At 40.3% G+C, this 20,068-nt stretch overlaps 1 non-coding gene across 1 annotated transcript; it reads left to right on the top strand.

The window, feature by feature from the left end:
- Positions 1-335: 335 nt before the first annotated feature.
- LOC133079219 (U6 spliceosomal RNA) lies at positions 336-442 on the top strand. The gene has a single exon (XR_009698099.1). It is a non-coding gene; the product is annotated as a U6 spliceosomal RNA (small nuclear RNA).
- The last annotated feature ends 19,626 nt before the right edge of the window (positions 443-20,068 follow it).

The raw sequence follows: 20,068 nt of genomic DNA, 5'->3' as shown, positions 1-20,068 counted from the left end.
CATAATTTTTTAACATCTAAAACTGGAGGAATAGCTAAATAAGTAATTTTTGATGTATTTTTTTTCCTTGGTTCATATGCATTTTCTAAAATTTCAACAACGTATTATTTATGTATTAGAAAAATAATAAATTTTTTGAGAGTATTCTAAAAAGCTGTGGTGCTTAAACCCCATTAGGGTGACAGATCTCTGAGAATATATGGAAGGCTATTGACTGGCTGACCTTGAAAATGCACACATACAGCGAGACACAGAACTTTGTACGGATTTCCAGTGACTTGTCATTTCTCTTGAATATAAACACAAGGACACCTAGATGAAGAACGCTTGACGTTGTGCTCGCTTCGGCAGCACATATACTAAAATTGGAACGATACAGAGAAGATTAGCATGGCCCCTGCGCAAGGATGACACGCAAATTCGTGAAGCGTTCCATATTTTTAAGCAGCTCATGCGGCTCAATAACAAAAACACAAACAACCCAATCCAAAAACGAGCAGAAGACCTAAATAGACATTTCTCCAAAGAAGATATACAGATGGCCAACAAACACATGAAAGAATGCTCAACATCATTAATCATTAGAGAAATGCAAATCAAAACTACAATGAGATATCATCTCACACCGGTCAGAATGGCCATCATCAAAACATCTAGAAACAATAAATGCTGGAGAGGGTGAGGAGAAAAGGGAACCCTCTTGCACTGTTGGTGGGAATGTAAATTGATACAGCCACTATGGAGAACAGTATGGAGGTTCCTTAAAAAACTAAAAATAGAACTACCATATGACCCAGCAATCCCACTACTGGGCATATACCCTGAGAAAACCATAATTCAAAAAGAGTCATGTACCACAATGTTCATTGCAGCTCTATTTACAATAGCCAGGACATGGAAGCAACCTAAGTGTCCATCATCGGATGAATGGATAAAGAAGATGTGGCACATATATACAATGGAATATTACTCAGCCATAAAAAGAAACGAAATTGAGTTATTTGTAGTGAGGTGGATGGAGTTAGAGTCTGTCATAGAGAGTGAAGTAAGTCAGAAAGAGAAAAACAAATACAGTATGCTAACACATATATATGGAATCTAAGGAAAAAAAAAAAAAAAGGTCATGAAGAACCTAGTGGCAAGACGGGAATAAAGACACAGACCTACTAGAGAATGGACTTGAGGATATGGGGAGGGGGAAGGGTAAGATGTGACAAAGTGAGAGAGTGGCATGGACATATATACACTACCAAACGTAAAATAGATAGCTAGTGGGAAGCAACCGCATAGCACAGGGAGATCAGCTCCATGCTTTGTGACCACCTAGAGGGGTGGGATAGGGAGGGTGGGAGGGAGGGAGATGTAAGAGGGAAGAGATATGGGAACATATGTATATGTATAACTGATTCACTTTGTTATAAAGCAGAAACTAACACACCATTGTAAAGCAATTATACTCCAATAAAGATGTTAAAAAAAAAAAAAGAAGAACGCTTGACGTTAAGTATTGTACACCTCATTTCTGTCTACTCTGGAAGTCATAACCTTGGGTCCACTCAGTCCAAGTATCTATAATGAACAAGACCCAGCGTTGTTTAACTTAGTGTTTTCTTAAGTTGACAACGTTTTGAGAATGAATGATGGCAAGGTCTGTCATGAGAACAGCATCATTAATCCCCCCCATCACTAGAAACAAGGTACTAGGAAGTATATCCAGGGTTCCTGAATTGACTGTCTGTCCTTCCAAAGCAAAGTGTGAATTCCCTTAACCAGGACAGCCAAGAGAAATGAAGAAACATGTTCTGCGCTGGTCTCGTCTGATCTTCCCGAGTTTGAGGCTCCACATTTCCCATGCTGGGGTCCCTAAGTCTTTATCCAGACTGAGTGGTGCTGCAGTTTTCTCATCTGAATTTTGTTCTATATCTGTGTCCGCTTTGCCTGTTCTGTTCTCTCACCATCTTATTCTAATGATGGAGTGAAGGAGGGTCTATGTTCTTCCCCTTAACCGAAGGGCACGAATGGTTGAGACCCAAACCGAAAACCCATCACCTCCTTCCATGCCAAGACTACAGCAGCACTATCCCTTATCTAGCCAGTTCACACTTTGTAACATGGGGCTTTGAAGAGTGTGCTTTTTCTCTCATAGACAAGGCATTCTGAAGGCCCCTGAGACCCTGAGATCACCCACCCAACCATAACTGGTGTCACTTGAATTCTTCTAAGTGTGACACAAACTCTCAAAAGCTGAAAGATTAAATGAAGCTATGATACCCAACAGCTTCTACATGTAAAGGTAAGTCAAATCAATAGGACTTTATTGCCTGTCTCTCATGGTTTATCTCTGTAGCAAGTGTGAGCAGAGATATAAATTAAGAATTTAGGATGATAATCTCTAAAGCTGTAAAATGTCTAGGTAACAAGATAACATGTATATCCAAATATTTAAAGTGAAATGTGTCAGATATGGGAAGCTTACTGTTTTCAAGCAAAAGATTTTTTTTTAATGGAAATCTTTCAGAAGAAGCTAAAACATTTCTGTGCCTTGGGCAGAATATATGGAACATAGATTAACCTTTTCTATATGTCTCTGGATAATTAGGGATGTCAGCTTTTGCACTATGCTGTGATATAGAGATCCCCCTGGGGATTTTCAAGCGTACAGGGTGACTGCAGCTACATGAAATGACTTAGAGCTACTACAATGCTGACTTCATACTTTTTCTTTTTATAGTTTTTTTGGTCTCCTCCCATGCTATCATCACTTTTTTGCTTTGAGCAGGCTTCCAACCATTTAGCCAAGTTTTGATAAAAATTGAATCCAAAGTAAAAATATATAAGCTACAAGTAAGATGTGAGGTTCTCTGCTTAGATTCTGCTTTTAGATTCATACTACCTTTAGAGAATGAAGTTTTTCGCATCTAATTTTCTGCACAATCGCCACTAATTGTTTTTTTTCCCCTGGATTCTTAACTATGTTGAAGAAAGGTAGGTTTGGTGGATAGGTGACATTCAGTCAAATAAGATGTTATTGAATAAAATTAAACGTGTAATGAAGGTATGTGCAAAAGAAAGAAATGGGGTCCTTGGGAAATGATACAGGAAAAGCACAACTTAAACCAAACCAGAAGAAAGGAGGGAAGGGAAAGTTCTTGGCATTTATTGACACTCACTATTGCCAAGTACTGGGATGAGAACATACTGTTTCACATTCAGGATTCACAGTTAGGATTCCATTCATCTGCAATAGAAAACAGGAATTTATTTAACTTTTCTAACAAAAAGCCTAGAAGTTAGTGGTTGCTGCCTGTGGTTCAATTTCTCAGTGATACTGTCAGAGATCTGGGCTCTTTCTCATTCTGTTCTGCCATCATTCACAAACTGCCTATATCCTGGTGGTTACAAGATGGCTGCTGCAGCCCCAGACATCACATCCAATGTTTGAAGCAAAATGAAGAAGAAAGGACAAAGATTTTATCCCTGTGAGACTTTTTATTTGGAAGCTTGGCCTTCTTTGGGAAACTTCCCCTTTCATCTGCTTATCCAGATCTAGGTCACAGGCCCCTGGGCTGAGATAGGGTTCCTTTTTTTTTTTTTTTTTTGACTGTGCTATGTGGCTTGCAGGATCTTAGTTCCCCAATCACGGATTGAACCAGAGCCATGGCAGTGAAAGCACCAAGTCCTGACCAGGGAATTCCCTGAGATAGGGTTCTATTATCCTGAAATAAATTGGGATGCTGTTAGCAAAAAAAAAAAAAAAAAGTATAAAAAATGTATGGGTGGGGAAGGCTACTGAGTAGTCCACAGACAATGTACACCAGGCAGATATTGCCTCATTTAACCTAACAATAACTTGTTTTATTGTAATAGGGAAACTGAGGCTTAGATATGTGACTTGTCCCAAGGCACACAAGGCAAAATTTGAATTTGAACCTATTGCTCTTCCTCTCTCCATGATCACACAATGGCAGTAAAAACACACCATTCATATTTAGAAAATATATTCCAGCATGTGGAGTAAAGCTATTTCCCCAATATATAAAGAATCTTCCAAGAAGTATTATCTTTCTCTTCACCCAAATTTGTAAAGGCAGAGTGGTCACCTCCAGAGAGCTGGGATACAAAGAGAGAGCACCACTCAGTGTGCTGCCCCTTCTCCACGGCTCCAAGACAGCATCGCTCTCCTGCCTCTTGCCAGGGCTGCTTGGTCACGGCCTCCAACTTCATCAGGCACCTGCCTCGACTCAGGTATTGAACTTTCAGCACAGCCTCACCTTTGGCCTCAGAAATCAGAAAATTCAACTACTCCACTCACATCTCCCTCACCTCTCCACCTAATTCCAGTGAATTGAGACAAAACAGTATTTACACTTGGGTGTTTTTCCTCTTCACAACAGTACCAACATTTTCGAGCACACTGCAGAAATTAAAATCATTGCTCCTTTTCGTTGAATAAAAATCCTGCTTTGGGACACATGATAAGCAACCTTATTGATTTACTTTTGTATTTAAAATTTTCCAGAAGAAAATAATGCTATATTTTGCAAAAGTGTGAAAAGGGAAGTGATTGCACTATAAGTCTTTAGTATTTAAAATCTCCCTTAGTTCCTTTTCATCTCAATATTGCTTCCGTGATTACTGTTCTGAAACTCATACCCAATTGGGTTAATGGTGCCCCATTAAACTTGGCACCCATGGGTGCGCTTCAGAACATCCATTAAACTGAAAGCAAAATTGTACGTGTGTGTGCATACGTGTCTTTTTCTGGAGAAAAGATCCATAGATTTTATCAAATTCTCTAAAAGACTGGATTAGTTTCCTAAAGCGGTCATAACAAATGACTAAAAGCTTGCTGGCTTAAAACGACAGAAATTGCTCTCTCAGAGTTCTGGAGGCCAGAGGTCCAAAATCAAAATGTTCCCAGGACCACATTCTCTCCAAAGGCTCTAGGGGAGGTTCCTTCCTTGCCTCTTTCAGCTTCTGGTGGCTCCTGGTGTTCCTTTGCTTGTGGTCACATCATTCAAATCTCTGCCTCCGTCTTCACGTGGCCTTCCTCCCTGTGACTCTATGTGTCCTTTTCTGTCTCTTATAGAGACACTAGCTGGATTTAGGCCTCACCCTAATCCAGCATGGCCTCGGCTTGATCCTTACCTTAATTACATCTGCAAGGACTCTTATTTCCATACAAAGTCACATTCTGAGGTGGACGTGAATTTTGGGAGGACACTATTCAATCCACTAAGGATCCATGACCCTAGATACTTAAGGACGAAGGACATCCCAAGCTCTGGGGATGACATTCCAGGATGTCCTGGATGATACTCCATGGCCTTCAGACTCTACCACCATCTCATATCTCTGACCTCATTTTCTGAAGCCACCCCACTTCTCCCAGCTTCCCAAACAGCTGCCCTGATCTGCTTCCCACCCTTTCTGATGCCTTCTCTCTGAGGCTTTGCCATCTCGCTATAGATGCAACACACAACTTTTGATCCTCCACATCCTTGCTCCACACTCTTCCCACTAGAGAACTCAGCCACACCTATCACCAACCTTTTATTTTCCTGAAAAAGCCTTGCAAACTGAAGTCTGAAACCCTGACCCAATCCATGCTGTGTCCACAAGAGTTAACAGTCACTGAGACTTCATTAATTCTCTGAGTATGCGGCCCCATGTAGTGACCACATATCAGGTAGGTGCTATCATTACTTGCACTTTATAAATGAGGGAAATGAGGGTTAGACAAAGGGAAGAATTTGCCCAGCATCACACAGCTAGCAACAAGCAGAGCTGGGGTTCCAACCCAGATGCAGCTGAGTCCTGAGCCTGTGCTCTTGACTCTCAAGAATAAGCTTAGGGCTTCCCTGGTGGCGCAGTGGTTGAGAATCTGCCTGCCAATGCAGGGGACACGGGTTCGAGCCCTTGTCTGGGAGGATCCCACATGCCGCGGAGCAACTGGGCCCGTGAGCCACAACTACTGAGCCTGCGCGTCTGGAGCCTGTGCTCCGCAACAAGAGAGGCCGCGATAGTGAGAGGCCCGCGCACCGCGATGAAGAGTGGCCCCTGCTCGCCGCAACTAGAGACAGCCCTCGCACAGAAACGAAGACCCAACACAGCCAAAAATAAATAAATTAATTAATTTTTTTAAAAAAAGGAAAATGAATTTAAAAAAAAGAAAAAGAATAAGCTTAGCACATTCTCAGATAATAAAAGCTGAAGGAGTTCATCGCTAGTAGATCTGCCCTACAAGAAATGCTAAAGGGATTTCTTCAGACTAAAATGAAAGTACACTAGACAGTAACCCAAAGCCATATGAAGAAATAAAGAATTCCAGTAAAGGTAACTACATAAGTAAATGCAAATAGCATTTTATTTTTGGTTTGTAACTGCTCTCTGTGTTTCCTGTATGAGTAAAAGTTAAATGCATGAAAAAAAAAAAAAGAATAAGCTTAGCATGTTCAAATAAAGAAAAGATAGCATGATTGGAGCAAGGCAAAGAGTGGTAGGAGATAGAAAGGTAAGTAGACCAGACCTTGATTAGGTAGGGCCTCACATGCATGGAAAGATAAAAAGTAATTCTGAATGTGGTGGAAAACCAACAGGGACATTGAGGAGAATGAGATCTGGGACAAGACCATAAAGTTATTCGTTAAAAAGAGTAGTTTCACTTATTCATTCATTTCTCCATTTACTAAATGAATATTTATTGAGAACCTACTACTACATGCAGGGCACAGTGTGGGTAATGCAGATACAATGGTGAACATGTCAGATGAGACCCTGGTCTTCATTGAGTTTGTATTCTAGTAGAAGGAGAAAGGCAATAACCAAGGAGGAGCTAAACAAGCCAATGCAGTTAGTGATAAGTACTACTAAACAAACAAACAAAAACAAAAAACCAAAACTACAGAATGGCAGAGAGGCAGGGGAGGAACACTCTAAATGGGGAGGGTTGGCTGGCGGGGGGCAACGAAGGTCTCTCCAAAGAGGTAACATTTGAACTAAGACATGAGCAATGATGAGGAAGCAACCAAGTGAATATCTAGGGGCAAGATTTAGGAGAAAGTCGAGAGACAGAGAGAGAGAGAGAGAGATGAAAGTGTGTTAGGGCTGATTTAGTGAGCAAAACTCCAGGAGAAAGAAAAGTCTATGGGACTAAGACCACGGCAATAATACACAAACGTTACAGTTCCTACAGCTGCATTTAAACAGTCTTGGTAGGATTGGGGGAAAGGTGAATTATTGTCATTTGGACACTCTGACTATTCATTTAGTACTCCTGACTACTGGAAGAGAATGAATATTGGGCAAGAAAAATGACTACAGCAAATGCCTTGGCACCTCCAACTTTTCACCTTTGGCAAACAGCCTTTCCAATGGCTTCTTGTGCTTGTTCCCAGCTGGCAGCTGGGAACTCCCAGAACTGAAGGGAGACATAGCAGACTCTTTGAGATGCAACAAAACTAAGAGATGTTTGGGGGGACACACTTCAGAAGATGACGTAGAATTCATCCATCTTCTGAAGCAAGTGATGCCAGCAGAAAGCCTGGGCTCCAGCCCATGCAACCCCATGCTCTACCATCTTCGAGCCATCTCCTACCTCATCTCCCTTCCTCTCCTTCATGTAGCCAGGTCAGGCAAGAAGGATCAGACTCCTGACCCTTGGGAAAGCTTCAGGCTGTACGTGACCTTGAGAAAGCCACAGATACCTGTGCAGGACACACGTGCCCAGGGAGACTCGTGAAAAGGCAGGGCCCACTTTGTACCATTGCTTGACAATTCTTCTCATTCACTTACTTCTGTAAGCCAGATGCCCCCAGTACTGTCTGGCTTGCTGAGGGCACATTTTCTTTTATTATCCAAACAACATGGCTCAAGGCCCCATCTTAGTACCATGAGAAGTCCTGTTTCTTTTCCAGTGTCTGAGAGAGTGTGAATGGGGAGAAGGAGCGAATGGGACAAAACATATTTCTACTGGTCACATCTTTGTTCTGCATCTTCTGATTACCACTCATCTTGCTTCTTCCCCTCTCTCTCCAAACAACACTATCCAAGGCTACTGTGTGTGGTTCACTTTCACAGAGGCTTTTAAGGACAACAAAAGAGGTTTCTTCAAAATCACTTCCTCACAACCAGAGAAACTCAACACCCAATTTAAAATGGTGTCATTTTTTTCGTAGGTCCCCAATTTCCTCCTCCACAGGGAATTTCTCACTGCCATCATTTCCCCTAAGGTGCTGCCTGTTGCCATATTACTGAGGCCCTCTTCTCACATACTGGGTCCCTCAAACCCTCTTTCTTGGGCTGTCCATCAACACTCAAAATCCTTACTTTTCTAGTGGAAGCAGTTGAGCCCTCTCACCCTCAAAAACCTAGGTTTTGCCTAGAAGTTGGCAAAAACACAAGACAGAGGCTCACCTTTCTCAGCCACACAGCCCCATCGAAGTATTTTATCCATCAAAGAGCCATTCATCTCTAACATTCATGCTGTTCTTTCCCTAAAAGATGGAAACTTGACACTCATTTTTTTTCACTAAACAGCATTTTTTTTTCTTTCTGCCACACTGACTCATGATCCTATCAAGCTATGTCAAGACAAACACGGTCAATAAATTCACTTCCCTCCATATTTAATTTCCCTCCTCATTTAATTTCTGAGTGAGTTTTGTTTTTCTTTAAAGCATCATGTCAGAGTACTATGGAACACCACAAGCACCTCTCCACAACTGTAATAACCAAAACCATGCCACAACATTGCCAAATATTCTGCGGGGGCAAAATGACCCAGGTGGACGACCACTGGTCTACTGAACATGATTTTCACTTGTCATTTGGTTTTTTTATCTCCTGGTGCTACGAAAACCCACAACAGCTTCAGATCGCCAAAAGAAACCAATGTGGATGAGGTGCTGGCTGCGTCTTAGGACTCCTGTGATGGACTTGAGTGAAGCCTGGCTGTCCCTGAAGCGATCTATCAAGAAATCCCTGAAGAGGGAATTCCCTGGTGGTCCAGTGGTTAGGACTCCGCGCTTTCACTGCCGAGGGCGCAGGTTCGATCCCTGGTTGAGAAACTAAGATCCCGCAAGCTGCACAGTGCAGCCAAAAAAAAAAAAAGGAAAGAAGGAAAGAAAAAGAAATCGCTGAAGAAGATTCCTAAGCAGTTCAAATATAGAAATTGGCTTTGTCTGGCTGGCCAGAACCAAAACATCTGGTTGAACGTTAATTTATCCAATTTTTAGTATGCTAGCAATTCCCAACGATTGAATGAACTTTTTCAGCTTTCACTCTTTTGGGGGCTTATACCCAGCCCAATCCCTGGGGAACCCTTCGTGTCAAGACGACGCAGTGGAAGTGAGGCACAATCCAGAAGAACTAGGCTGTTTAACATCTAAATTGAGTAGCTTTGCAGGTCATAAAACCCCACGAACTTCCCTATAAACTTGTTTCTAACAGGGATGTCTAAGGCCAAGTTCTTTTTTTCAGGGTCACCTTTAAAATTTGATATCCCATTACAATGCCATTGCTCCTGGAAGGAGGGTCACATCTTGACCACATCAATGAATTGATCCCACCCTTTATAAAAATAAGCCTGGCTAGAAAGGAAAATGGGAAGCCTAAGGTAGTCCAGTGGAATATAAGAAGGGGACATCCCTCCTAATAAGGGCAAGGAAAACATTGGCCTCCTTCCGCACTTGGCCAAGAGCAGCCCTGCTTCTGTTTAGTCAGTTTCCTGGCCTGCTCCATTCAATTCTCCACACTCTCATTCATTCATCTATTTCATAACAGTTGGCCAAGGACTACTGTGAGCTATGACCTTCACTAGTGACTGGAGATCCAAGAATGAATAAATCATGAGGAAGCAGCGCATCATGATGAAGAACACAGGTCCCCAATTCAGATATATCTGTGCTCCAATCCTGTCTCTGCCACTTACCAATTTGTGCAAGTCACTCACCCTTCCTGAGCCTCAATTTACTCTTCTGTAAAAGTATTGTAAAAGTTAAATGAGAAAATGATACAAGGTACTTAACACAGGCTTTGGTACATAGTCAGTAATCTATAAATGTTAGAGATGATGATGGCAGTAATAATGATATTTCTTAATGCTATTTTCACTCTTCTCAGGAAGCTCAAAATCAAGTATGTGTCAGGGTGAGGGGATCAGGAAAGTAGACAGTTAATGCAGCCAAAGGTGCTGGGTGCCAGGACAGAAATCTCATGGAGTACAGTGAAGGCACACAAAAGAGAATGGTTAACCACATGACAAGGGAAAGGAAGAAGGAAGCAGTCCTAGAGAAGGCAATCTGTGAGATGGACCAAGGTTACCATATAATCACTCCTCTCCTCAGGAATGATGCCCCTTGACCAAGGTCTCAAAGTAATTCTCCTTGAGGATGCAAAAGAATGGCCATTGGAAGAAACTCCAACACACCTGCACAGGCTCTTCTCCAACAGGAAGGGGAATGAAGTTGCACATCTGCTGTGTCTAAGGAAACAAGTCAATGCCAAGATGGAGAAGAAGGTCAAGAAAAGGCGTGGCAAGACATGGAAGCAACCTAAGTGTCCATCAACAGGTGAATGGATAAAGAAGATGTGGCACATATATACAATGGAATATTACACAGCCATAAAAGAGAATGAAATAATGCCATTGCAGAAACATGGATGGACTTAGATGGCATTATGCTAAGTGAAATAAATCAGACAGAGAAAGAAAAATACTATATGATATAACTTATATGTGGAATCTAAAGAATGCAACAAACTAGTGAATATAACAAAAAAGAAGCAGACTCACAGATATAGAGAACAAACTAGTGGTTACCAGTGGAGAGAGGGAAGAGGGGAGGGGCAACATAGGGGTGGTGAATTAAGAGGTACAAACTATTAGGTGTAAAATAAGCTACAAGTATATATTGTACAACACAGGGAATATAGCCAGGATTTTATAATAACTCTAAGTGGGGCATAACCTTTAAAAATCGTGAACCACTATACTGTATACCTGAAACTTATATAATATTGTACAGCAACTATACTTCAATTTTTTAAAAGATTTTTTTAGAAGAAAGAAAAGGCGTTGGAACAGAAGAGCTCAGTCCTACATGAAGCCAAAAGGCACAACTGCTACACTACAATTTTTGTTTCCACTCCCCATCTGCTTTCAGGTGGCCACATTTATAAATGTTCACAACCCAACAGTGAGAAGACAAGAAGCTATTCTGTTTCCAACAACTAGTGTGTTGCATTTACACAGCTTTTAGTCTTTCAGGTGGCCCAAGATTCCAGAAAGGAGTCAGTCTATAAGGGAATGACGAGGGTTTTGTAGAGGAATCCTATGTAGTTGGTGCTTAAAGGATTCCTTTGTCTCCACAAATTAGAATAATGCAAAGCTGCCATAACCATTCCTTCTTGTGATTTAGATGCATATTTCATTCTCAAGGTGGAGAATTTACAAATATATACTTTTATTTAGGGACTGAAACTCAGGGCACCACATCTACTCAAGAACAGGGTGAGAAAATGGCACCCAAGTCATCATTAAAGTTTTCAGAACAAAGGGAAAGTCAACAGGGAGATTGCTCAGCTATTTCTAGAGTATGAATGTTGCCTTGGGAAGAACTATTTCGTTCTTTTTTTTAAAAAAATGCATCTGCTTTGAAGACTTTCCTGTTTTGAAATCCTATCAGTTCTAAAACTCAAGATATTTCCTTCAGCTTATTTATGTACGAAGTTTCCTTATTGATATTTCTCACAAAGGCATTGAGTCCTGGGGTAAGAAGTTACTCACAAGTGGCCTGTTTTGGCATATGCTTTGCTATTTGCCTTTTTATTTCAAGTCCTTGAAAATGAACTTTAACACCTCTTTCTGATTGCTAGGGTACACAATCAAGTTGTCAATAGAAACATAAAAGACTGCTTATATTTTTGAAGATCCTTATTCTTTCTTGTGTAATTATCAGTCATGATTTGAGATTAAGTAAAATTAAGGTTTGTTTTTTTCTTTTGCAGTGTTCTTTTTTCCCTGTGCATCCCACTTAAATGAGCACACTCTATTCCCAACACATCATAAACTTTCACGAAGAGATTGCTTAACAGAGACGTTTAAGAACTTGTCCTCATTTCAAAGGGGCACGCATAACGTTAAAGATTCATACACATTGAGCTTCCTGCCTCTTTGATAAGAAAAAAGAAAATGCATTGTGAAATGAGTTTTTTAAAACAAGCAATTAATTCTTCAACTGTTTTTTTTTTTCTTTAGCCTTAACTTGCCTGGTTATTTATGAGCCAGACACTATCGTAAATGAGTTGTAAAATCTGGTGACAGGGCTTCCCTGGTGGCGCAGTGGTTGAGAATCTGCCTGCCAATGCAGGGGACACGGGTTCGAGCCCTGGTCTGGGAAGATCCCACATGCCGCGGAGGAGCTGGGCCCGTGAGCCACAACTACTGAGCCTGCACGTCTGGAGCCTGTGCTCCGTAACAAGAGAGGCCGCAATAGTGAGAGGCCCGCGCACCGCGATGAAGAGCGGCCCCCACTTGCCACAACTAGAGAAAGCCCTCGCACAGAAACGAAGACCCAACACAGCCATAAAAATAAATAAATAAATAAATAAATAAGCAAATCATTTAAAAAAAAATTTACAAAAAAAAAAAAAAAAATCTGGTGACATGTGGGGCGCCAAGGCGTAAGTGTAAATGAAATATGCTCTTGTCTCCGGGGGTGGAGGGACCAACCTCTCATTCCTTGAAGGAATAAGCCCCCCTTGATACGCACCTGTGATCACCAGGCTCTTCAACCTTTTTTATTGATATAATCTTCCATTCAACTAATACTTAATGATGTCCTTTTATGTGCTAGGTACCAAGGATACAGTGGTGAGCAAAACCGGTCATGGTCCCTGCCCTCATGGAACTTACAGTAGGGGAAGAAAATTACAAGTTAAAGAGAAACACGAGTAAGTCTGACATAGAAAGTACAGTCGGCTGGGTGGTCCTGAGAGGGCTTCCCGGAGTGATTAGCTGGGCCACAGACCAGGCGTGGCTGTCCGGGACAGGCAGACTAACCCAATCTGCTAGCCAACTGACTAATAGTACTACAAGCGCCTTCACCTCCAGAATCATGGGGGAAAGTACTGAATCACATATCCTCAGTGAAGTCCATCCTAAAAATTAGTGCTCTCTAACTAAATAAAAAGTCCTTTACTTATTTTCTTCTGTAAAGAAAACAGAGGCTCCACCTACTGTTCATTCCCCAACTTTTCCCCTGTCTTCTGAATCATTATTTATTCGTTTCACTTTGCACATAACAACTTATAACCACAGTAGAATGTTATTCTCCAATGAGATTAGGAGACGAACCACTGATTGCTTAAAAGTCTTAGCCAGTTAAAAAAAGTATGCCATTAAACAATGCATATGTTAAATATATACGATGTACACGTGCATGCTGGTTAACTGATGCCTGTAATGGGGAGGCAAGGACTTTTCTGTGCGCGGGGACACCTGCTTGCAGTGCTGTCCAGTGGAACTCTCTGTGATGCTGGAAATGTTCTATACCTGTCCTAATGCAGTCATCACCAGCCACATGTGGCTGAAGGCACAACACCTGTGTGTGGTATTGGCCAGCACAGGATATGACTCCTGTGTTATCTTTCCTGCATAAACCACACCCATATGCCTCCTCTCTGGTTTTCAGTCTCGGTTTCTTTAAAGTGGAGTGAGAATATAAAGACAATTGTGACACACTCTGAGAGCAGAATCCTTTTAGATTTTAATATTTTTTCCTAAATTGTTTACAGGTCTTTAGCTCACACCTAATCTGATAATCATTTTCTGGAGCAGACTGCATCTTTCAGGTCTTTTGAAGTATTCCACACCTGTCACCCCTCCTCACTCCTGCCTGGTTCCTCTCTTGAGATGGTCAGCTTCTCACATGGACAGACTGGAGGTGGGAGGGAATGGGTTCCAATAGGCAGAGAGTCTATAGAGTTTCCCCCCTCTGAGCTGGGCAAGACCCGTGCGGCCAGCATCACAGAACCCTGAGGCAGAGATTGTAAGTGACAGATCCCAGGAAGAGTGGAACATTACCCTTGGGCTTGGGACGCCCAGAGAGCAGAATACCATGGTGGAGGAACAGTATGCCTTTCTTGAGTAAAGAGTTGGAATCTTATTTGCAAATCATAATATATAGATGTCTTACGAACACAGCAAAAGGGAACAGAATGAAACAGAAACGTTCGATCAAATACCCAAATGAACAAGGGGAAAAACAGAATGAAAAATGGAATGAATAGCAATCTGATGAAATCAGCAAAAAATAAAGTTAAAAAATTAATAATTAAAATAAGTGATTATGAAGTAATTTCCATTCCTAGAACATGCCATGAACTTTACTCCTCCACCTCTAGGTTTACCCTCCCTGCCTTTCTCAGCCTTACGAGGCTCAATGGCTTTTAGTATATTGAGGGTTGTGTGTCCATCACCACAACCAATATTAGAGCATTTTCACTGCTCCAAAATGGAACCCTTTCCCCTTAGCCATCACCCCTTCTGTGAGCCAGGGCCTCAGTTATCTCACAATCAGTTTTGAAAAACTGATTGGTCTCACAGTTCTTCATTTCCTGAAATGCAACTCTACTTACAAAAGCCTTTAGTCTTGCCTAGATTGTTTGGATGTTTGGGAAATTTCATTAAACATTTGCTATGCACCAGTAACAGCTAGACACATGATACAAAGCCACCGCCAACCTCAGGTATGGGAAAGGTTATCAACCAGCCTCCTGAGGATTAGAAACAATACTAATTGCTGCCCAACACTGGATATTCCTATGCTACTGTATGTTCAAGAAGGAGTCGATGGGAAATAAAAACCCATGTAGAGTCTGATGAGTCATAAGGATCAAGACTGAAAAACAGTACCTTAAATAGGAAGACATTTGGGTCTGGTTAAATATCACACCTGGAAACCCTGTATGAGGTTCCCTATATGGTGATGAAAGTATGGGATGATTTAGACTGTCCTGTTGTGATGACTGAAAGAGAATTACTGAATCAGAGTTAGACAGACATCTCAGTTTTTTTAAAAAATCACATCTCCATTAGAAAAACACTTGAGACTGTGGACCAGATAAAGAATGGAAATGCAAATAAAAGAGAGAGGTAGGGGAGACAGTGTGGTGCAGGTTGACAGGAGTTTCTGTAGCTGACATAATAAACTCCTTTAGGGATAGGTAACAGGGATACATTGAGCCTATGTGCTTGAGAGCAGCTTCGTGTGGTTTCATCCTGCCATCTCTCCATTTTTATGCTTCCAACTCTGCAAGCATGAAACCATCTATGTTGACTCTCCTCTCTAGCTTAAAAGCTGTGCTGTGGGAAGAAAATATTGGACACCAAGATGATGAAATTACTTGTCTGACAATTTCTGAATGTTGACCAGTGGTGCCAGCTATAGCGGCAGCCAGCAATCGCTCTTCCTGTTCCTTACACGCCAAAAATGGTGAGTCCACCTGGGGATGCTATGATAAGAAATCAAGAGAGATCATAAAATGTTCTGAAGTTCAAGAGAAAGGTGTAAAGTTCTAAGTAAGTTTCAAGGAAGAGTTTCCTGTAAAACAGTTTTCCAATGGAAGATCATTTCACCAGAATGTCCATGATTTGACCTCTTACAGAACAATGTAGTATTTCCAGATTTAGATATCTTAGCTTCAAACAAGCTAAGATATCTAAATATTATGTGGTACCGATGGCAGAGTACAAAATAAATTAGTTTTAAAGTTTTATATATCCTAGTAGAGTTTTATCTAATATAAATGTATCATGCAACCTAACTGAAGAATGCTAAATATTAAGCCATCATTTTGCACCAATGAAAAACATCCGGATTAACTTGAAAACGAAAAAATAACATATAACTAATATTTAATAATGGGAATACAGCAACTATATTTTACTTATCAATTCAAACACATAGAGAGAATTTGCTTTACCCTCATTTCCTTCAAAAATGACACATTTATAAAAATGATAAATTACTTTTTGAAATGAAGTTTTTATTTCCCAGGAAATCCTTCTTGATCTGAAGAGACGGATGTGACTAGGGTCCCTTATCAACAGGGTTCGATGTAACAGCAGCACAGAAACCGAGAATGGAACGGTGCCACAGCACTGATGAAAAGATTCATCATCTGCTTTTCCTTCCTCTGCTGTTCTCGTTCAGGTTTCTCTTTCAGCCTCTACATCTGAGCCATCTTCTCCTCAGTAATAAATGATATTTGTCCCATGAAATTTATGAGCTTTTCACAGTATAAAATAGCATCAGATAAAGGCATTCTTCACCCATCCATTTCAACTCTCACCATCACAGATCCAGCTCAGTGGAACTCAGCATCACCATGGATCATTCACTTCAGGAAATCATTCTTCAATTTCTATAATAAATGATTTTTAAAAGTGGGCAATGTTTTCTCTTTTAAAAAATAAGGATATAACAAGTATGTAATAATTCCATCATATACTTATGTTTCGACTCTTGGATAAATGATATTCTACTAAACTTCACGAAATAAAAGAATGATTCATAAAAGATCCACCGCTTATGTTCAGTAGGATACAAGGGAAATATTTTTATTAAATAAAAACAAACTGATATAAAACACCAACTGATATAAACATTTTTAATTAAAAAAACATTTGTATGGGACATGGCAAAAACAATGCTGCCCAAACTTGATTAAACGCTGCATAGAACAAATTTGAGAAACACTAACAGAATTTTTTTTAAATCAACTATTAAAGCAATACTGAATGAAAATGAAAATATTAGAGGAGTTGGCAGATAAATTGGACACATTACAAAAATTTCACTAATGAGTGGATCTTTCTGCAGAAAAAGAGCAAATACAGCAAAGCAATACTCAAAAGTATGATAAGAGAAAATCTATACAAACTAAGCATTTTTAAACTTTTGAGAATGAGATATATCAGGCAAAACTGACAAATGAACATCCTCACCAAAACACATAATGGTCACATGTTCAAAAAAAAAAAAAAAAAGACTGGAAAGTGGCCTTTGCATTAGGCAACCCAGAAGTCAGGGTAAGAGCCAAACTTCTTGACTCAAAGCTCATGACCTTAATTTCTTTACCACTAGCTTAGTCCTCAACCAGTTCATTATTCCACCTATTCCACTGAAACTCCTCTTACCAAGAAAAATTGATTCCTTCTTGTGACTAATCCAAAGAACAATTTTCAGTCCTCATCTTCCTTGATACATTTGATACCACTGACTACTCTTTTTGAGAAATATCCTTTTCCTTGGTTTCCAGGGTGCCAAACTTCCCTGGTTTCCCTCCTATCTTTCCTAGGCATTTTTATTCATTCTCCTTTCCTGGATTCATCCTAATGTCAGGCAGTCTTACAGGCTCTGTCTTTCTTCTTGACTCCATCTACACAGCTTGTGTGTGCAACCCCATCTTCTCCCCAAGCTTCCATTACCAGGGATATGCCAACAACTCCCAAATCCATATCTCCAACTCAGTCCTTTCCCACAAGCTCCAAATCCATATATTATATTTCCTGGATATGGCTAGACTTGACCACATAACTTTTCTCTCTTCCAAACTTGTCCCTGTGCCATTGTTCCCCACCTCAATAAATGGCACCATTATCTATTCTGATGCTCAAGCCAGAAATCTAAACGTTATTTTGGACTACTTTCTCTCCCTCTCTTGCATACCTCAAAAACTTAGTCCTCTTGATTCAACATGTTAAGCACATCTCATATCTGTATATCTCTCTCCATCCACACTATGGTCACCATCATCCAAGCCACAATTATCTTTCAACCAGGCTCCTATAGTAGCCTCCAATCTGGCTTCCTAGCAACCCATTTTGTGTCCCACCTAAATCCATTCACCATTTTGCAACCAGAGAGATCTTTGTAAAATAGAAAGATGATCACGTTGCTTACCCAAACCCACCACCTACAACTCTTTAAAACTTTTCATTTTGGCTCTTCTTTTAGGAAAATATCTCAAATCTCAAGTAACCTTATAGAACCCATGATCCTGCATACTTTAGGCAGCATTCTCCCCTTTGCTTGATTCTCCTCCAGGCTTCCTCAAATGTGACACCTATTTCTTAAATCCTTGTGCTGGCATATAATTTTCCCCTTTGTCTATAAATTTTTTTCCTTCCCACTTCCTATCTCTTAACCTATCCAACTCTGACTCATCATTCAAGTTTCTTCTTTCAAGTTATTACTTGCTTAGGGAAGATTCTCTTTCCTCCTTATTTGGGTTAAATTCTTTTAGCCAGAAAACAAATAATCCAATTTAAAAATGGGCCAAAGACCTCAACAGACACCCCACCAAAGAAGATATACAGATGGCAAATAAGCACATGAAAAGATGCTGCATATCTTATGTTATCAGGAAGATGAAAATTAAAACAACAATGACATACCATAACACACCTATTAGAATGGCCAAAATCTGGAACACTGACAACACCAAATGCTGGTGAAGATGTGGAGCAAGAGGAACTCTCATTCATTGCTGGTAAGAATGCAAAATGGTACAGCCACATTGGAAGACAGTTTGGCAGCTTCTCACAAAACTAAATGTACTCTTACCACATGGTCCAGCAATTGCACTCCTTGATATTTACACAGAGGAGTTGAGAACATGTCCACAAAAAAACCCACACATGGATGTTTATAGCAGCTTTATTCATAATTGTCAAAACTTGGAATCAACCAAGAAATCCTTCCATATGTAAATGGATAAATAAACTGTGATGCATTCAGACAATGGAATATTACTCAGCACTGAAAACAAATGAACTATTAAGCCATGAAAAGAAAAGGAGGAAACTTAAATGTATATAACTAAGTGAAAAAAGTCAAACTGAAAAGACTACATACTGTATGATTCCAACTATATGAGTTTCTGGTAAAGGCAAGACTATTGAGACAATAAAAACATCAGTGGTTGCGAGGGACTAGGGGAGGGGGGAGGAATGAATAGGTGGAGCACAGAGGTTATTTAGGACAGAGAAAATACTTTGTATGATACTGTAATGATGGAAACATGTCATTATATAGTTGTCCAAACCCATAGAATGTAGACGAAAGAATCTGTGAACTTGAAGATAGAGCAATAGAAATTATCCAGTCTGAAAAATTAAGGAAAAAGATTTTAAAAAAATAAATAGAGACTCAGAAATCTATGGGGAAACATCAAGCACACCAGCATACATGTAACAAGAGAGAGAAGGAGACATAAGATTTTTTGAAGAAATAATGCTTGAACACTTTTCAAAATTTATAAAAGCACTAATATTATATACATCCAAGAAGCCTGAACAAACTCTAAGTATGTTGAAAATAAATAGATCCACACCCAGAAACATCATAGTCAAATTGTAGAAAACAAAAGACAAAGAGAAAATCTTGAAAGTAGCAAGAGAAAAATGACATGAAGTCCAAGGGAGATCAGGACAAAGCCAGGTGTCCAGTCAGCCAAAGATGTACTGTCACTGGCCTGGAGACACAGATCCATCCCAGTCCTGGACCCAGTTATGCAAGCACTATCTGGTCACTTGTATATCATTTTCTCCAAGCTCCAGCCACCATCAGCCTGAGATCATATTCGGAGGCAGTGCTTGAGGCAGAGATCTAGGAGGCTGGCAGTGATGGCAGAATCATCCTGGCCACAGCCCCGTGCTACTTGAAAAGCAGTTGCCCTCACGACAACCACAATAAGATTAACAACAGACTTCTCATAAAAAACAATAGAAGCCAGAAGGCACTGGGATGACAAAGTACTGAAAGAAAAGACTCTCAGCCAATAACTTTATAACCAGCAAAACTATCCTTCAAAAATGATTATGAAACGATGACTTTCTCAGATAAGCAAAGATTGAGAGAATTTGTTGTTAGCAGACCTATATTACAAGTAGTAATAACAGACATCTTTTAGGCTAAAAGGAAATGACAACAGACAGTTATTTGAATACACAGAAGAAATGAAAATCACTGGAAATGGTAAATAAATAGGCCAATATAAA

The sequence above is a fragment of the Eubalaena glacialis genome, chromosome 18 (assembly GCF_028564815.1).
Source record: "Eubalaena glacialis isolate mEubGla1 chromosome 18, mEubGla1.1.hap2.+ XY, whole genome shotgun sequence".
Lineage (NCBI taxonomy): Eukaryota > Metazoa > Chordata > Mammalia > Artiodactyla > Balaenidae > Eubalaena > Eubalaena glacialis.
This window is presented reverse-complemented; position numbering and strand designations above follow the sequence as displayed.